We start from the raw sequence: 19,132 nt of genomic DNA on the forward strand, positions 1-19,132 counted from the left end.
ATTTCAGACCCCTACCCTACCTCCCTATCCATTCATGTATCCTCTTTCACTCACCCATCTTCCAAAACCTAATGTCAGAACATCCTGTAGAAATTTCTGAACAATCCTGTAAAAATCCCTGAAACATCCTGTAGAACCCCTTCAAACTTCCTGTAGAAGCTCACAAGTGAGGTTGATGGATAGCCAAACTTGGTGAAACTCTCTGGAAGGGTGTTAGGGACTCCTTAGACCCTCTCTGAACCTTCCCAACCGTTTCCAAGCATTTCTCCTCCTTGATCCACCCTTGCACAGTAAGAAGCCAGTTAAAAGTACATGTACGATAATTTTGATAACGTAATCAAAAATACAAAAAAACTGTGTTCTTTAGATAGAGATAGCATAGGGATGTGCATTTCACCTTTGTAGAAGTAATGGCATCTTTTTCAATAGTTTTCATCCTCTCCTTTGCATCAGTAGGACTAGCTGGTAGAATTAGTGTTTGCTAGGGTTTATGTTACTCTTTGACTTTCAGTTTCTTTCTACAAGTAGATCAGCTTCCTTTGAGTTAGCTTCCATCCATCAGGTACAAAGCTTCTTCTAAGAGCTCAAAGAATTTGGCTTGAGCCCCTAGCGGACTTGTGCCAGCTGTCCAAGTGACAGTTGCGGCAAGAGCTAGTACTTGTGCATACAGCACCGTCGCTTCCAAGTTTGTTACGAACTACCGGGTTGATAAGAGTAAAGAAGGGAGTCCCAGGAGTTGAAACATTATTGCTGCAATACTGGAGCCTGATGGTGGGCCCCAGTATTGCAGCAATAATGTTGCAACTCCTGGAACTCCCTTCTTTAATTTTATCAACCCGGTAGTTCGTAACAAACTTTGGAGCGACGGTGCTGTATGCACAAGTACTAGCTCTTGCCGCAGCTGTCACTTGGTCAGCTGGCACAAGTCCGCTAGGAGCTTAAGCCAACTTCTATGAGCTCTTAGAAGAAGCTTTTTAACTAATGGATGGAAGCTAACTCAAAGAAAGCTAATCTACTTGTGGAAAAGAAACTGAAAGCCAAAAAGAAACGCAAAGCCTAGCAAACCCTAATTCTACCAGCTAGTCCTACTGACGCAAAGGAGAGCATGCAAACTACTGACAGAGATGCCATTACTTCTATGAAGGTAAAATATATGTGTCTAGACTACCTCTATCTGAAGAAAAAATCTTTTTGTATTTTTGAATAAGTTGTTAGAGTTATCATGCATGTGCTTTTAACTATTTTTCTACTGTGCAGAGGTGGATCAAGGAGGAGAAATGCTTGGAAAAGGGTGAGAAGGTTCAGAGAGGGTCTAAGGAGTCCCTAACACCCTTCCAAAGAGTTTCACAGAGTTTGGCTATCAAGAAACCTCATTCATGAGCTTCTACAGGAAGTCTGCAGGGGTTCTACATGATGTTCTGGGATTTCTACAGGATGTTCTATAATTTTTCTACAGGATGTTTAGAAATGGAATTTTGGAGCATGGATGGAGGGAAAAAGGTGGAGGAATGAGTATGGAGGTGAAATAGGGGTGTAGGGGAGTTCAAGACTTGGAGGATGGAGTTGAGGAGAAGGTGTAGATGGCTGGACTTGTTCTAAGAAGATTGGACTAATGTTGCAAAAAAGGTAGGGTTATGAGGGCAATATGGCAACGTGAGGCAAGAAACCAAGTTAGGAGATGGAGAATATGGGTTTGAGGGAATCTAGGCAGATAGAGAAGTGGTACAGGTGCTCTGCAATTTGTGTTTCCAATTGAGCCAACAAAGACATGCAAGAAAACAAAGATCTAGTTATGCTACCCTAATATGATATGGCTAACAGTAACGAGAATGGACAGTAGCTTTATTTGCAAGGAAACCATGTATATTAACTATGAAATGAAGCATTCAAAGATCTGAACATGTAACCAACCTCTGCAAATGAAAACAACACACTAAGGATTGCATGGTAAAGCAAACTAGTGTTTTTGTTTGGGACAACACGGTTACTTCAACTCCAGCCCCTGATCCAATAAGGAAGAGGTGAAACCAAAAGTGTTTTCTAACCCTTTTTTGGAGCCTTTTTCCTGTTATTATCCTACCAATCTATTCTAAACATGAAAAGCTACTTTAACCATCAAAAGCAATCTAAATAACAAAGCAAGATTCAAATCTAAATAGCAGATTTTATTCTAAGAATGCAGCAAAGACACAAGAAAGTAAACAAAGGAGGTACTGGGCACTTGATGTGTGCCCAACCCCAAGAGCTATAGCCTCCTAAGAGAGATTTAGAGCTGGTGCAAAGCTGGATTCATCTTTATTGATCAAAAGAAATGTTACATTCCAAAAACTGTCCACAAGGAGAACTTGAAAATGTGCTGAAAGCAAAGCTAATCTACTGTCTAAAAATCGAACTACAAAATGACTACAAAATGACTATAAAGTGACTAACTACTAGCCACAAAATGACTAACCACTAGCTAACCAAAATGAGGCCCTAAGCCTTCTTATTATACGAATTGAGGACCCCAACAGTCCTCCTAAACTTTAGGGACTCGGCTACCCAAAACTTGTAGTTAACAACATTCCTACTTGACTTCCTTGGCTGCCCTTGTGCTAATTGATTTGGTGGCCCTTGAACTCTGAGCTGATGGTGGAGAATTCGAGGTAAGGGCCCATAAATGAAGGGAACACCTTCCTAAAAATATTGTCCACGAATTCGGCTGCCAAGTGCTCATTTCAACCATTGACGTTGTCTCCAAATTGACCAAAAAAGCTACACAAAGCACACATTAGACTTGTTGGCATAATGACTAACCCAATTCACTCTATTAGCATAAATATAATCAAAACATGCAATAAACTAATGAGAATGGTGGATTAAGTCGAATTAGGAGGTTGAATGAGCCCAAATAATCATCCATTTTTGGGGCTCATCATCCTGGAGCCCACCACTTGTGACAAAGGGATTTTGATACAGAAATTTTTCAATTAATCTAGAAAATCATAATTAGGGAACATAATATGCTTTTCTACCCCTCTATCAACTTGTAACCTTTTCGGAAAAGGAGGTGTAGAAGTGGACACTGGTTGTTGCTATATGATAGGAGTTGAGTTTATTGGTTCTTCCTATTTTTCATTTTTAGTATTATGGTTTTGAGGAGATGTTCCTTCAAAAATTTTATTTTGTTGTAGAGAATCTTCCTCAAAATTGTCTTGTTCTTGAATAACTACAAAAGGATTTTTATTTTCTAATATCCTACCAGATCTCAACTGGACATCATTGAGATCTAATGGAGTGATTATATAAGTTGGAAATTGCTGTCCTTCCAACATATAGGTATTTTGAGGATTTTTATTGTTGGGGTTTGGTAATGGTTGGGTAGGTAACTGATTTTGTCTCTGTGGAAATGGCAGTGAAAGTTGAGGGTTTTGGTTTTGAAGTTGGGGTTGTTGATTTTGTTGAGGAATTTGTTGGGGAGGATAGTTTGGATATGATGGAGGATATTGATAGTATGGAGAGAATCTTCCATAAGGATTTTTCATTCCTTAAGCCCAAGGTTGAGTTTGAGATTGAGATTGAGGCCAATGTTGCTGCCAAGAATTCCGATTTGGAGGGGGTTGCATATACATTTGGCTGTTAAAACTCTGGTTTTCTTGCCCCTGCCAAGGTCTTCTAGAGACAAAGCAAAGAGATTCTGTTGGATTTGAAATTGTTTCCCCTTGAAAAACATCCTTAAGACCAGGAATTGAAGGACAACTTTTGGTCTCATGGTTTTCTGAAAAAATCACACAAGTCTCTATGATTTTTGTATCCGGAGGGCATCTTCTTAAATCATGCTTCTTTTTTCATTTAGGACAGAAAATAGCTAAAGAATCAATCTCGACTTTTTGCTTGTTTTGTAACTTAAGGGTGTCTATCTATTCACCAAGGCTCCCTAGAATATCCATTTTAAATTATCAACCATGTTTCCAATTTCTGCACTACTCACTGATCCAGTTGCAGATTTATTCACTCTAACCAGAGAAGGATCTCTTGTACCTTTCCTAGTTTAGGACTTTCCTCTTAAGAGATGAACACATAATTCTCCAATGTCACTTAATGGGAGTTGAGAGATATCTCCCTTCCCCATCATGTTAAGGATATCTATCCATTCATCTCTAATGGCTTTTAATCATAGATTTTTTAAAGTATATTGATCTAAGTTATCCATTTTTTCTCTTTTTAAATTATAGTTGAATCATTCAATTAAATCCTCCAAATTTTCATCCTCTCTTTGCATCGTTTTGAACACTTCGTCTTTGTGATTGATAGGCACGCAATAATCCAAATACCTGTCCAAAAGCACTTTCTTCATGTCTTTCCATGTTCTAACAGACTCAGTGACTAATCCCATGAAACATTTTAAAGCAGCTCCTTTCAATGTTGAAGGAAACAATTTGAGTTTTTGAGAGTCTTGTAAATAATCATAAGTTCTGCACAAGAATTCAAATTCAAATAAGAAGGTTTCAAGGTCTTCATTTTCTAATCCATGAAAATTTGGGAGGATAGAAGGTGAGATATATTTCATTATGGCATCTATTTCTTCATAAATTATAGGGAATCCAAAAGAATTATCAACTTCCCTATTTCCTTTACCTCTTCCGTTATTTCCTCTACCTTCTCCATCATTTCCTCTACCTCTTCCTCTACCTCCTCCTCCTCCAAATAATGAAAATTATCCATCCTCTCCTTCTTCTGCCATTATAGTTTCTTTAGAGTTAGTATAAGATTCAACGTCCAAGGTTAATTCTCTTCCTCTGGTTCCTCTATTAATGGTATGTGGAAGAAAGGATCTACTTCTTCTTCTCCACTAGGTATTCTTAATTCTTCAACTAAGATATGTTCTCCTGTAGAGGTTAAAAAGGCTACTTCTTCTGTCGGAGATCCAATATTTTCTTCCTCTAGGATTGCCTTAGTAGATGAAGTGGGAGATCCTCTTGATTGAATTTTTGACCTTAGAACTTCAGGAGGTCTATGGCTAGGAATATGAGTTTGATATGGAGGTATATATCTTCTTAGTCTTGGTGGAGTAGGTGGTGTGGTAGGAATTAAACTCCTGCCTCTAGCTATGAATCTACCCCTAGAGTCTCTTTCTCTACGCATTTCATTTTTTTGGATTTAAGAGATGAGGTTACCTAATTACACTTCCACAACAACGACTCCAAAATGTTTAGTCAATTTAGTGTCCTAAAATGCTTGCATGAATTATCAACCGAGATTTTTAGGATGATGAAGTGTGATGCACTATATGGGCTTAGTTAACTTTTCTTTTACTTTGTTGTTTTGTATTTTTATGCTTGTTTTGGGGGTTTATCTTCTTTGATGTCTTAAGAATATACAATCTATGACAGATTTAAATGGATCTAATGAATTTTTAAAAAGGAAGGTTCCTAAGTTAGTCCAATCCCCTAAAAATGGACCAAGAACTATTTAACTAGTTAGAACCTAATAAAAAAAAACAGAGCATCTATCTTATCCTACCATTAGTCCTAATCCATGGATCTAATTCTTAAACCAAAAATTGATGTTCATACAAAAGGTAGTTCAGTAATTGCATTCATTTAACCATTCAACCATTCAATTTTGGAATATGATGGAATCAATCTCCTCGAAATTATTTTTTGGAATGTCAAGTGATGCAACTAAGGAAGGACCTGAAAGAAGAAAAGAAAAGATAGAAGCATGTAAAACTAACAATGTACTGAGTAAACTCAACCACTGCATGAATTAGATATTTAACCATTTAGGTTAGAATTATCATTTTGAAATGGTTTTGAGAACATCTATCAATGCAACTAATTGATAGTTCTATGCTAAGAAAATGAGTAACAAAACAGTAAGAAACTAAGCACTGTGTATTCTTATTACTTCAATCTTCATTCTGTTATTTTTCATGAAATATCTCAGAAGAACAAGGTTGCACAGTTGTGATTTTATCCTTACACTATTGGTTACAAACTGAAATGAAACATCATTCTAAATTAGAGAAAACAAACTTGTAGAAAATAGAGTAATAGAAATTAAACTGAAAACAAAAAAGTGAAAAACCTCCTTCAGTGCAGGGGCCCTCTACAACTGATGTGGTTGAATACTAGCTAGTTAGAGATGCACTTTTAAACCACCATTGACAAAATGAAGTTTTTATTATGAACAAAATGAAGTCTGAATATATAGTATTAACAAAAACTATTTCTAGCTTCTAACTGTTTCTCGATTTCATTCAACCGATATTTATAGAAAAATAACATAACTGTCTAAGAGAAAATCTTGCTACAGGTGGATAATTCGAATCTATCATGATTGTTTATAAGAAAAAAATGTTACAAGTGGCTTAATTCGAATTAACTCAACTTCTGATCAACTACAGGTGGCTTAATCCGAATTAACTCCTCAACAGAACTGTTACACTCTTGATTAGCTACGAAAAAGCAAATCAAGAGTCCTACTGCTTCTAGATAACGTATTTGACTCCATCTTTGACCATGAATTTAGGCATGCTTTTCTGTTGATCTAGACCAAGTGAATAGGATAGAATCCATGTGGAGATGATTCTGTAAATGCCCATTTGGCCCAGTTCTTCATTTGACCCCTGTAACCATCCAAACCTTGAGAGTAGCTATGGAACCCCATAGTTAGCTACAGAATAGGCTATGTTCTGTAGCTAATTTGCAAAAATCTATTAAAATAGAAAGAACATGAAAATATAATATGGTGACCATTTTAATGCTTTCCTAAGACAAAGCCTAGCATTTATCATTGATTGGATCTGTACTCTTATGAGAAAACGAGAGAAAAAGGTGAGAACAAATGTCAAGGGGAAGGTAAATCTGAGGTTCAACATGCAAAAGAATTGATTCCTTACGAAAAGGGTTTTCTTATCAAAGGACTTAGTGATTATATCACACTATTTCAAAGTGTTCTTTTAGGCAATGTAGGTACCAAAAATGATGAAGTATTATCATGAAAAATAGATGTATGTCCGCTTGATGGAACCTGTAATTTAATGGATTACCAGATGAATTTTCAATCATGCAGCTGAGGAGAGGATTATTCAACTTTTAAGCGATTTTGGGGTTTAGCCAAATGAGTGGAAACAAACTCAAAGCATCCATCTAGTTTCTATTTTGGTGCATTTCTTATTGAAGTGGAGAATGTTGAGGCAGATGTTTGTGGAGGCAGAGAATGTTGAGCCCATCATTGCTTATCAATAGGTCTTGGAAGGTTTCCATTCCATATTTGACCTCAGAGGATAAAGTTTAGGATAGATTACAACTCACTGGTGTATTTTCTCTCACCCTATCCACTACAGGAATCAGTGTGGGATTCAATTTTCTTGGGCATGATTTTTATAATGCCCTTGCAAGAAAAGATTAGGAGCAATTCACAAAACAAATTCTGTATTACCTCGGATCTTCTGCTGCAGGAATTTCAGTGAGAAAATTGTTGCACCCTTGTAGGTCTTTGTAGTGAGAGATTATGGAAGAGAAACACATGGACTGAGATGGCGGGCATGAATGAAAATTTACTATTTGGGCCACCATTTTGAGAACCAAACTTTCTATAAGACCCAATGACAACCAATCATGGATAACCCAGATCAGAGGATTGCTGATGACCTCAATTCTCTCACCGGAACTTATCTTTCATTTTCATTAACATTGTTTACGGAAGTAGTAGACTTGATATCATTCAACAACATATTGTTTGGAATTTATCCACCTCTACTTGTGGTGCTCATTGTTTATTCACTTGAGGGAACAACCATCAACATCCTTATAGGAAAGGGACTTGTAAACCTATACTTCATGCAAGAAAAAAAAAGAGAGGCAGACTTTCATTATGGGTTAGTGCGCATCCTGAGAAAGTGCAGAGTCAATTTCTTTCGATGGAGGTGAAGAGAATGAGATGCAACTGCTTCTCCAACACTTCAAACAAGCTTTTGCGAATTTTACTCTGTTACTGATTTCATCACAAAACTTGGACTTCTTCACTAGTGGATACTGATACCTAATTCAAATTTTACCTACAGTTGTTGTGGCTCCCATGTATTTCTCTGGCAAAATCGAATTTGGAGTGATCAATTAGTCTTACTCCGTTTTCAATCATGTCTTGGGCGACTTCTCACTAATTGTATACCAGTTTCAGGCTATCAGTGTTTTCTCAGTTGTCATTGATCGGTTAGGTGAGTTTAGTGATATTTTGGACCAAACCAATAGTCTATTGATAAAAGACTCCAAACCAAAGATAAATTTCTTGAAGGTTGATTAGATTTATGGAACTACTTCAGAATGTAATGGAGCAGATACTTTTGAAGTTTGTCCAAAAATTTTGGAAATTGAACATTTACCATTACAAACACCATAGCACACCATGACTCTTATTGAAGACTTGTCATTGGTGGTCACTAAAGGAGATCACTTACTGATAATGGGTCCAAGTGGAAGTGGAAAAACTTCATTGTGAGTGCTACTCCTGGTATATGGTGTTCTGGTAAAGGCACTATTAGATTCCATATAAAATAGAGCAATAAAGGATCTGATAGATCTATTTTACAAGGAGAAATTAACAATGATGGCCCAATGAATGGAACAAACTATCGTACAGAAGGCAAACAACACCAACTCGTAGATGGAACAAAAGGAAGTTTTGGGCAATATTTTTCCTTCCTCAAAGGCCTTACATGGTTTTAGGAACATTGTGCCAGCAGCTGCTTTATCCTACGTGGATTGAAGATCTTATTGCCGTGTCAAAATCAGATTCTCTACCATTTTCATTGAAATGTTTGAGATTGAAAAACACACGATGTGAACTTAACCCTATGCTAAATGAAGATGAGCTTGTTGAGGTATTGAAGGTTGTATGTCTTGATCAACTAATCACACGCTGCAATGGTTTGGACTCCAACGTTGACTGGTCATGCATACTTTCGATGGGTGAACAACAAGGACTCGCATTTCCTTGATTGCTACTTGCACAAGTAGAACTTTCTCTGTTGGATGAGTCTACAAGCATGCTGCGTGAAGCTAATGAGGTTTTTCTGTACAAACAAATTACAGCTGTGGGAATAACATATATAAACGTCGAGCATAGAAGAACTCTACGCAATTATCACAAGCAGATTTTGCGGTTGGAGAATCATGCATTTGATACATTTCAGTGAAACTGGATACTTGAAACCGTTGGTTAAGATAAGACATATTTGACAAAGTCAATTGCATAAATGTTTTCCTTAACTGGCCATGGTGTTGACAGTACTACACTAAAGTTGATTCTCCTCTCTGGATGAGCTAGAAGCAGGCATGTATGACATTATTTATGTTTGTCCAGAGACACTTCTACGAGTAATTGGGTCATTATAGAAGCTTGTAGAAAGTTGTGGTATTACTCTTAAGCTGATTGTAGCACCAAAGCTAGATGAAGAATACTTGAAGAAGATATTGGAGCCTCTTAGTAAGGAGCAACTGATGGACATCATTTCTGAGAACGCTAAGAAAGACCCTTAGCTTGTAGAAAATATTTGAAAACATGTCAACAAGGATCTGGTGCACAAAAAAATATTTGTCCACAGTCTCGGTTGGGACACTACATCAAAGGCTTTGAAGTTCATTTTCTCCCAATATGATAAGCTGGAAGAATGCACTGTCATCGTGGACAAGGGAACTGGGAAATTGAATGGTTACAGATTCGTGAACTTTAAACACATGGAAGGCGCATAGAAATCCTTGAAGGAGCCTAGCAAGAAAATTGATAGCCAGATGACTACTTTCCATATTATTTCCATTGGCTTGGTGCTAGCACAACCCCCCACCAAGACCACTGCGCGAAAAATCCATGTGAGCAATGCTCTGGCCGATATGCCGATGGAGAAATTGCTAAACTTTTTTTTTCAAATACGTCATAATTGAGGAAGGGCCCTTAGGGTTTGATAACTAACAGGAATGTCCAAAAGCTTCATTCTTTCATTTACAAGACTGTTGAGGGTGTTAATAAGGCTTTAGAGGAGCCGAAAAAAACTATAGAAGGTCATGTCATGAACTGCAAGAGGGCAGCAGAAGGTAGCAAGCAGAGGAACATGCATACCCCTGTTACCGGCTCTCTAGATCCCAATGACCTTACTCTGACCCATGGTGTAGTTTCGATTCTCGGATCAGCTGTGGAAGCAAACCGTGTTCTTGGCAGCACATTGCCTTTTAATTAGGGAGGTGATTCTAGTTTCAGTCAAGCATTTTAATGTTATTTTGGCTGGTCAAAACCAGAAATTTCTTGGGTTGGATCACTCAATTTTGACATCTATTAATCTTGCCTTGGCATCATCATTCAATCCATCTTTTCTATCACAAGTGGCTGCATTTTCACAATTTGTGTAGAGCCCGCTTGGATCGGTAGGGTCGTATGCAGTTCACCCGAGCTTGCAGCTTATGGTTCTCAACATGGCAGTGTTGGAAGGGACGATGCAGTTGAGGACACACATGGCAATGATAAAAGAAGTTCTAAATTTCTGGTAGAATAAAAAAAAATTATTCTTAAATGAAATCAGTTCCACACAATTTTATAATAAAATGCATACAAGTAACTTTGAGGGTTATAAACTCTTTTAGTGGATATTTGGGTCTAGTGGGTTTTGGGTCTAGATTTTGAAACTAGCTCTGATGCCACATGTGAGGCTCCCTCCTAGGGTCATCTAACTACCACTCCACTCATTCAAATAAATTTCGCTAAAATCCATAGCAAGGAAAATTTCATGTTTATAAAACATCATAAGCATGAACATAAATTAATTTAATCTACAGCATGTATAACTTGTAACAATTTATCTAACATGTATAACTTGCAATAATTTACATAACTAAAATAAATGACTGATAATACATGTTCCAATAACTTAGTTGAGATGCTCCTGAGCTCCATGCTCCTCTTGACTACCCGACTGGATTTTCCTCCAAGCCAACTAAGAAGTATTTCCTAGCCCGGGGAACCTTCATAGGTTCCCTAGCCCTTCGAGCCCAAGTCCAACTAGATGTAGTGTTTCCAAGTTGAAAAAACACTCTCCTTCTCTCCCTTCTCTTTTCTCCACCTTACTCCCAAAAAAAATCCCCCAAAACCACCACCAAAACCAAAACCAAAACCAATACCAAGGATCCCCCTCTCCTATCATCATCCTTCCCCTTTTATGCCTCTTCCTCCCCTCCACCTCAACCACCTATCATTAATGTCATAACTACCCCCTCATCCTTTCATTTGACTTTTCTTAACATATCTTCTCCCAAGTAAATTTGAGAGGACATTTTGGGGATAAGATATGGATATTTAATTTGATAATTAATTAAGGAGGACCATATCTTCTCCCAAGTAAATTTGAGAGGACATTTTGGGGATAAGATATGGATATTTAATTTGCTACTTAATTGGAGAGGACCATATCTTCTCCCAAGTAAATTTGAGAGGACATTTTTGGGATAAGATATGGATATTTAATTTAGTAATTAGTTGGGGAGACCATATCCTATCCAAGATAAAATTTGAGAAGACAATTTGGGAATTGAATTATTACAATAATAGTTTTATATCATTAAATAGAAATTACAGTTTCCCAATGAAGGTATCTACCAATATTTCTTGATAATTATAAGTCAATATTTTCAGGTAATTTAAACACTAATAGATTTTGCATGATAAGATTAAGTGGGGCATTACATTAATGATATTGGCCCATAGATGTTGCTTTTCTTGGGCCAAAGGATCCTTTAGTGACAATTCTTTTTCTAACTAGTGGATCCTGTCATTCAATCTATTGGCTTTTTGTTTCTCACCTTTATGCATTACTTCTACTAATTTATTTTCATCTTCTAAGATCTTCACTTGCTCCTTGAGCTTATTAATATGTGTTGTTTGAATGGACATGTCTTCAATTTCTTGAATCAATTTTCTGGCCTCATCATTGGGATGGGTTGTTGGTTTTTTCTGATGCTGTTTCTATTGTAGCTCCTATGGGAATAGCAGTAATGGGAGCTTCTTCTCTGCTAGCCTGTTTCTCGTATACTAGTTTATCCATTTCTATCTCTATTTCTCTTAACTGAGTTGTCAACAGGATGATTAAGTTCACCATCTCATCCTTTTGATTAAGTGTCTCCAAAACTTCCTTGGTTTGTGGATGCTCAGCAGTTGATAGATTTAGTTGTTTCTTGAGTGCAACTATGTATGCATTTCTCTTTTTAATGAGTTCTTTTGTTGCCTTGATGTTAGTTGGATTATAGCCAATTTCAATTACCAAATATTCTAGTGACTTAATCTTATTTTCCTTTTCTTTTGATGAGGCCCTTTCCAGTTTTAACCATGACTGTACATTTTCAAGAGAATTCTTCAATTTTTGGACACTTAGAGTTTTTTCTACCATGGTTGAATATATCATTTCTCTTGCCTGTTTATGAAATTCAATATCGTCAATTGCATGCACATCCTTGGAATGAATTTCAAAGGTTGTTTTCTTATAATCTTTTGAATTTCTTGGGCTCATTACCTCTAGCTGTAGGAAATTAATCCGCATTTTCCTTGTCTTGATGTCAAAAGCTAAAAGCAACCTACTCTAATTACTGGGAGATTGTTTCCAATATTTTGTACATATAGCAACTTTTAATGCTTAATTTTTTATTTTAATCTCTTTGTGCCTCTCCATGATATCATTCTCTTTCTCCACTGTTTCTATAGATGATGAAACTTCTGCATAATTTTGATTTTGAATGATTTGTGCACTAGAAGATGAGGGCAGAGGTGTTTCTTCTACATGTGTTGAGGGTGCATCACCCCTAATGATAATCTCTATTTTTGCTTCAACTATCTCTTCATGCTCTATTACTAGATTTAGCTTGGTTTTATTTCTACTCACAAGCTTAAATTTAGTATCAAAAGTGGTTTCAGTTGAGTAGGATCCTTATTCTCTAGCCCTTTTTGAATTCTTTTCTTGTGGGTCTGGAGTATGCGGGATAGAACTAGTATCAACCTACTTATCCACCTCTTGACGAGTGTTTCCCAACCACTCTACCTAGTTGGAATACTTTTATATTTCTGGTTTTGACTCATGGATGAAGGGGGTCAATTTAAATTTGACTATTAATTTACTTATGACACCTAAAGGATCATAATTCCATTGGAAACTGCTACTGAACTTGAACTCTTGTAAACATCTATCTGCTTCTTTTCCATCATTTATATTGTTACATATAAAAGGCCCTATTTGGTTTTTAATCTTAAACTGGGTCTTCTTTTAGCTGAAAGAAAATGGAATTCATCATAATTCAAGATTTGTCTGGTGTATTCCAAAGAAAATAGCCTCATTGGGAGGTATTTGGGAAGCTTGTATGTAACTAGCTAGCTTCCATATACTCTGATCTCTGTATGATTTTGGTATAAATACCAATCTCCTATTTTACTTTGATTGGACAAATGTAACAACTTCTTTATCTCTTCACTGATTCTAAGTTGAATGCTACTGCTTAGCATATTGAGAATTGGATAAACAAATGAATCAATGAAGTCTTTATATCTGGATTCTATGGTATCCTTTCTAATCAAGGATGCCCAAAAGAAAACAGATTGGGGATTACCCTCTGTGTCTAGTTTTTCAAGGCTCCCTGCAAACCTTTCTGATTGGAAATACAAAAACATATGGAACAAAACTAAGGAGTATTTGAACACTCCTTCTTCAGGCAGCTTGACTAGCTGATCATGGATTGCATCTGCTAGGAATTGGGCAAAGTTGAAAGTTATAGCTGGAGGCTAGCCTGGGAAAAATATAGAGAGGAAACCCAGGATGGATTCATCTACATTCTCATCAGTAAAATATCCTAAAATACAAGATAACATGGTTACAATTTTCTTGGTTTGTTCTGGGAACATGGCAGCAGAGTATGGTGGGTTTTTCTTAGGAATTTGAGTTGTTTCAGGGAGGAAGGTCTGAAATATTTGAGACCTTTTAGGAAAATCTAGCTTTAGGTAAAGCTCAGTAAGGGTTTCAATGGAAAGAGGCACTCCCTCTAGTTGTGGTTGAATATGTAACATTTGATTAATGGATTGAGCATTGATAGTGAATAGGATTTCTTGGGTAGGGGTGACTATGGCTCTTTCATTTGGCAAATAATTGATTTGGTATAGTTTGATGAGTTCAGTGAATTGGTAGGTTTGTGAAAATGCATACTTGGGCAGGATAGAATCCCAGAGATGAATATCATTTGCCTAGTCAATAAGTTTGTCATGTCTCCAGCAATGGAGCTCGAAGAAGTTGGAATCTATCATAGTGTCAACAATTTTCAAGTATTTATCGACCAAGGGTAGGTGTTTGACATCTGCTACTGGAGGTTGGAGAGGGTTTACATTTAGAACACATTAAGAAGCCATTACTTTGGTTAATTTATAAATTTCTGTGTTCAATTGATGAAGGAGAGTATTAGAATTACCTGGAAAATAGTGAATTTCAGTTGCAGAGGGGTCTAGGCAACAGTAGGGACTCTATTTTGGGTTGGTGATGGCTTTTGGTCTTTTCTCGCAATTTCAATAGCAATGGTGAAATAACGAATTCTCAGGGTTTTTTTTATTTTACATCCTTTGGGAAATGGCAGGATTTAACATAATGCAGTGGTTAATGGCGTGGTGTGGTGGTTTATTACATAGTGTTGAGAGGCAGTTTTGGTAGATTATTGCACCGCCAAAGGTGGTATGGTGGTTTGGGGCTGGGAGATGCGATAAACTCTGGTGGCACCACGTGGCAGGGGAGGGGATGGGTGAAACCACCCATTTTGCAACCCCTCAATAGCTTTAAACATCGAACATAGGGAATGCGATAATTGGCATGGACCGTTGGATGTGATCATTGATCGGGTGGTGTATGGGGGTTTTCAAAGATGTGGGGCCAAGACTGATACAGTGGGGGGTTAACACTATAATGGTGAGGAAATGTATTAAGCGGGGGGGGAAAAAAGGTATTGGGGCCCGATATATTTCTTTTAACCATGCAAAAGTGGGTTTTTCATGTTTTATTTGAATCATGAAGAGATAGTAAAGGGAAGGGGACTTTTAATGATGGACATGGGTTTGTAAGGGGGGAATGGGTTAGGATAAGGGGAAATGGATTTTTTCAAACGGGAATGGATTTTAGCAAGGGGAAATAGTTCTCACATAGGAAAGAGATTTTAAACAAAGGAAGAGAATTTATTCTACCTACCCTTCAATTTATCCTAACACTTTTCTTTCCTTTATTGGGTGCATTTGAGCTTTCTAACCCTTTTATTTTCTTTTGATAAGAAAAATGACTTATTTCTAACCTTATGTCTTCCAATGGATCATATTAAACTTATGAGCTCATTTTAATTCTCTACCTAACTAATGATTTGCCAAGATTAAATGGTTAGGTCAGATATTTGTTCACTAACTTTCATGACATGACATTCAAAAGCATGAATAATCAAGATTAAACTGTATGATCATCATGAATTGTGGCATTTTGGACAAGAGGCACACAATTTTATTTGTCGAGGAAAAGTAAACAAATATTAGTCGCATTTGAACATGCAACACTTTAAGAATTTCTATTTGTTTCTTTTTATGGGGTTCATATTTTATATCTTTTTTATCTTTCTTCCTTTTGGCCCTTTGATTATTATTGTAGGAAATACCCTCTTTTCATCTTTTAATATGGAAAACATTTTCAAACAAAGAAAAGGTATGCAGAATATTATAAGACTTAACATAGTCAATTCAAAATTATGATCCCTATTATTATAGGAACCTAACAACACCCACAACCTCATTACAAATGATCCCAAGCTTTCACCAAGGTACCTTGTTGTGCAAGAACAAGAAGTCACACACTTTAAAGCAATTCTCAACTTGCTAGGAGATGATAGCTAGCAAGCCTGCCAAAGGAGATTGAACACCTTGCCTTATAGTCTAAAAAACAGAGAATATCATTCTCTTGATAGAATGAGAGAGGCACTAAATAGAACCCCAATGTATAAGCATGCACTACAAAGACTGAAAGTTAATTGGATTGGCTTGAGGCTTAGTCCACCATTTCTTTTGGGAATGTTGGAAGGAAGAAAAGAAGAAGAAGAAAGAAAGATGTGGGAACAGATAGAGAAGAAGGTAGGGTTTTATTCACAAGAGGAAGAGACTACAAAAGAAGAATGGGATGTCAGGGAAGCCAGCAAAGCAATGAAGGACATGGACATAGTTTAAGTTTCTCAAAGGATGAGAAACAATTTCAGTAGGGGGTGATGATGAGGCTAATCATGGGGTAAAATATGTGGACCTTAATACACCTCCAAGCTTACTAAAATAAACTCTTCTCATAACTATTTACATGTTTTAATTATATTTTTCTTAATGAGATGGGTAAATGTAAGATGTTATGTCTAGTGGTCTAATGTGCATTGATTGCAGGTTTTTAGGAGAAAATTAGGGCTAATTAATGTGTATTAACTCGAATGAGACAAGAAGAAGATATTATAGGATATGGATCTCCCTCATTAAATCTTCACTCATTCAAGCATCGCTCAATCAAATCACACTAGCTCAGAGTTGCAGGCACCCAAGACATGAGGATCATTGGCAACAGAGCCAGTGATAGTTAAGAACTAGTTAATCTTAAGATTGGGAGCCAAGTCTCCATATATTTAAGGAAGTAGTTGGCAACTTCAGTTATATAAATAAGGAGGCCTAGAGCCTCATTACGATTCATATTTTTGATGAAAAATAGATAAGAACTTTCAAGTTGAAGGAATGTGACAAAACATTGTTATGTATTTTTTGATATGTTAATGAAAATGAGCATTCCTTGATCCAACACTGAGTTGAATTAGAGTCCTAAAGCTCTTGGGTTAGGGCCCAACCCTAGCAGTAGAGGTTCCTCTTAATGTACTTGTATGCTTAGGTTATTTCATATACTACTTGTTAAATTGATGTTGTCATTGTTACATTGCAAGTATTGGTGAATTTGATTAGTTTGCTTCCATTTGTGCATAGATTTAACAATAGCATTAGAGATATAAGGATATATCTAAAAAGGATGATAACAGGTGGATCCTACCTCATTCCTCCCTTCAGGGACCATGGTTTGAGAAAAAAATTCCCATTCATCCCAAAAAGACAGAATTCTGGTTTCTTATGAAACTTAAGGTTTTTCTGCTAATTAGGTCAGCCTATTTTAGTTTTAGAAGATAGATTGCAGTTATAGTTTCTAATATCTTATGTTTTGTATTAGATTTCATGTTCTTCCATCATAGATTTGAAGCATTTCTGTGCATGAACTAGGAAAATAAATGATGCAAATTCTGTTTTCCTTTTGTTGTTGTAAACCCTTCTTGTTTTGAAATAATTTATGGATAAATGAAAACAATGATGTGTATGTTGCAGGAGTTTCAATATTGTAGGAAGAACTCATATCATCAGCCTCATCCAAACGATACCCACCCATGATCACCAAAGGCCACTAATTTCTCACTCTGAGATATCATTTCACAAGGACAACTTGCCATGCTTGTTGAGAAAATCCAACCATCATACAGCTTCAGATTGAGTTCTAAGTGAGTTCCAACCACATCCTTGCCTTATTCCTTCCATCACTCACCTTCCCTAAGCTCCATACCATTGTCCAAATAAACATTTATTCTTTTGGCCTATTCCTGTATGAAAATAGGGGATCCTGTAGGTGAATTAGGACATCCTGTAGGAGGACATCTAGTGGTCTGTTTTGAGCCCGATTTGTGAGAAATGCATCATGAAATCTAGGATAAGACCCCTGTTTGCCCCCCAAGCCATTTGACCCATCACACCCATCTCTCTCCATACCTCTCCCACCTTCTATGCAATTAAGAAGGATTATCATTAATGTTTTCACAAAAATACAAAAATAAAAAGGTTGTTATGCTTATTCATGTGCATAGAAGTTAAGTGTTTGATTATCTCATATTTCATGCTTAGGTTAGTTAGGATTTTACATGTGTTAAATTATAATTCTTTTAAAGAAAGGTATCTTAACAAATACCGAGATGAGATGTGTGTTTCAGACATCTATTTCAGTCTTTCATTACTATAGTAGGTAGCATTTCAATCCTCTCAATTAGGGTAAAATTATCCCTTCTCAATTGGTAATCAAACTTCTTCTAAATCGATAGAAGGTTGGTTTTAGAAACCCTAGTGGTCTATCACCCAACTCAACAATGACAAAGAGTGGACTCATTACATCTACTTGTGTATACAACATTGTCACCTCCAATTTTATACAAACCCCGAGTTAATGAAGTAAAGTTTGTAGCCCCAGGAGTTGCAACATTCTTGCTGCAATACTGGTGTTCGTCATATGTAGAGTTGAAATTTACTTTTATTGGGGAAGGTAGAAGAGGAAAATGGTTTTCATCTTTAAAAGTATCTACTTTAACAACATGTTCTTGCAAGAATGTTGTGTGCAATTGGGCCTCAAACAAACAAATGACCACTCAAACAACTTCAAGGTTTGGGTTTATTTCTGAAAGTCCTGATGTTTACCACATGTTTATATAGCAGGGAGAGTTGACTCCACACCATGTTGCACAAGTTATGAAATCATATATAGATCCAAAATAAGCACTAACTTTCTTCACATGGGTATCTCATAAACCAAAATTCTTTCACCACACAGAGGCATACAATTCTATCCTAGAAATTCTAGGGTTAGTCCACATGTTGAATTCAATGACAAAAATTTTGGATTTGATCGAGGGAAAACACTATAAGTCTAATTCCCTAACTTTTATAACAATTGTTTTTGTTATTTGGGTTCATAGTAGTTATCCAGCAAGATCTTCTAGCCCTAGAAGAGATGAAAGGATCTGGGTTTCAACTAAATAGCATGTCATACAATGGTATAATAACTCTACTATTGAAATCTAGATTTCAGAGATAATCCATGGATGTATACAAGAAGATGATATGAGAAGACTTGTACCCAACACGAAATGCTATTCTACACTTATGAGTTCCTAGGGGAAAAAGGGAGAAACAAGATAGGTATCAAATTTTTTTATAGAAATGCAAAGGCTGGTATTAAAGCCTAATGTTTACACCTTCTCAATCTACATCAAAT

General features: G+C 36.6%; 2 pseudogenes; both read left to right on the forward strand.

Moving 5' to 3' along the window:
* Positions 1-8,391: 8,391 nt before the first annotated feature.
* On the forward strand, positions 8,392-9,181 carry LOC149188198 (ABC transporter D family member 2, chloroplastic pseudogene; annotated as a pseudogene).
* Positions 9,182-9,260: 79 nt separating this feature from the next.
* LOC149188199 (UBP1-associated protein 2B-like) lies at positions 9,261-10,531 on the forward strand (annotated as a pseudogene).
* Positions 10,532-19,132: the final 8,601 nt, after the last annotated feature.

This window comes from Pinus tabuliformis, chromosome 3_1, assembly GCF_031772625.1.
Source record: "Pinus tabuliformis cultivar Carrire ecotype Pingquan chromosome 3_1, CPIR1, whole genome shotgun sequence".
Taxonomy (NCBI): Eukaryota; Viridiplantae; Streptophyta; class Pinopsida; order Pinales; family Pinaceae; genus Pinus; species Pinus tabuliformis.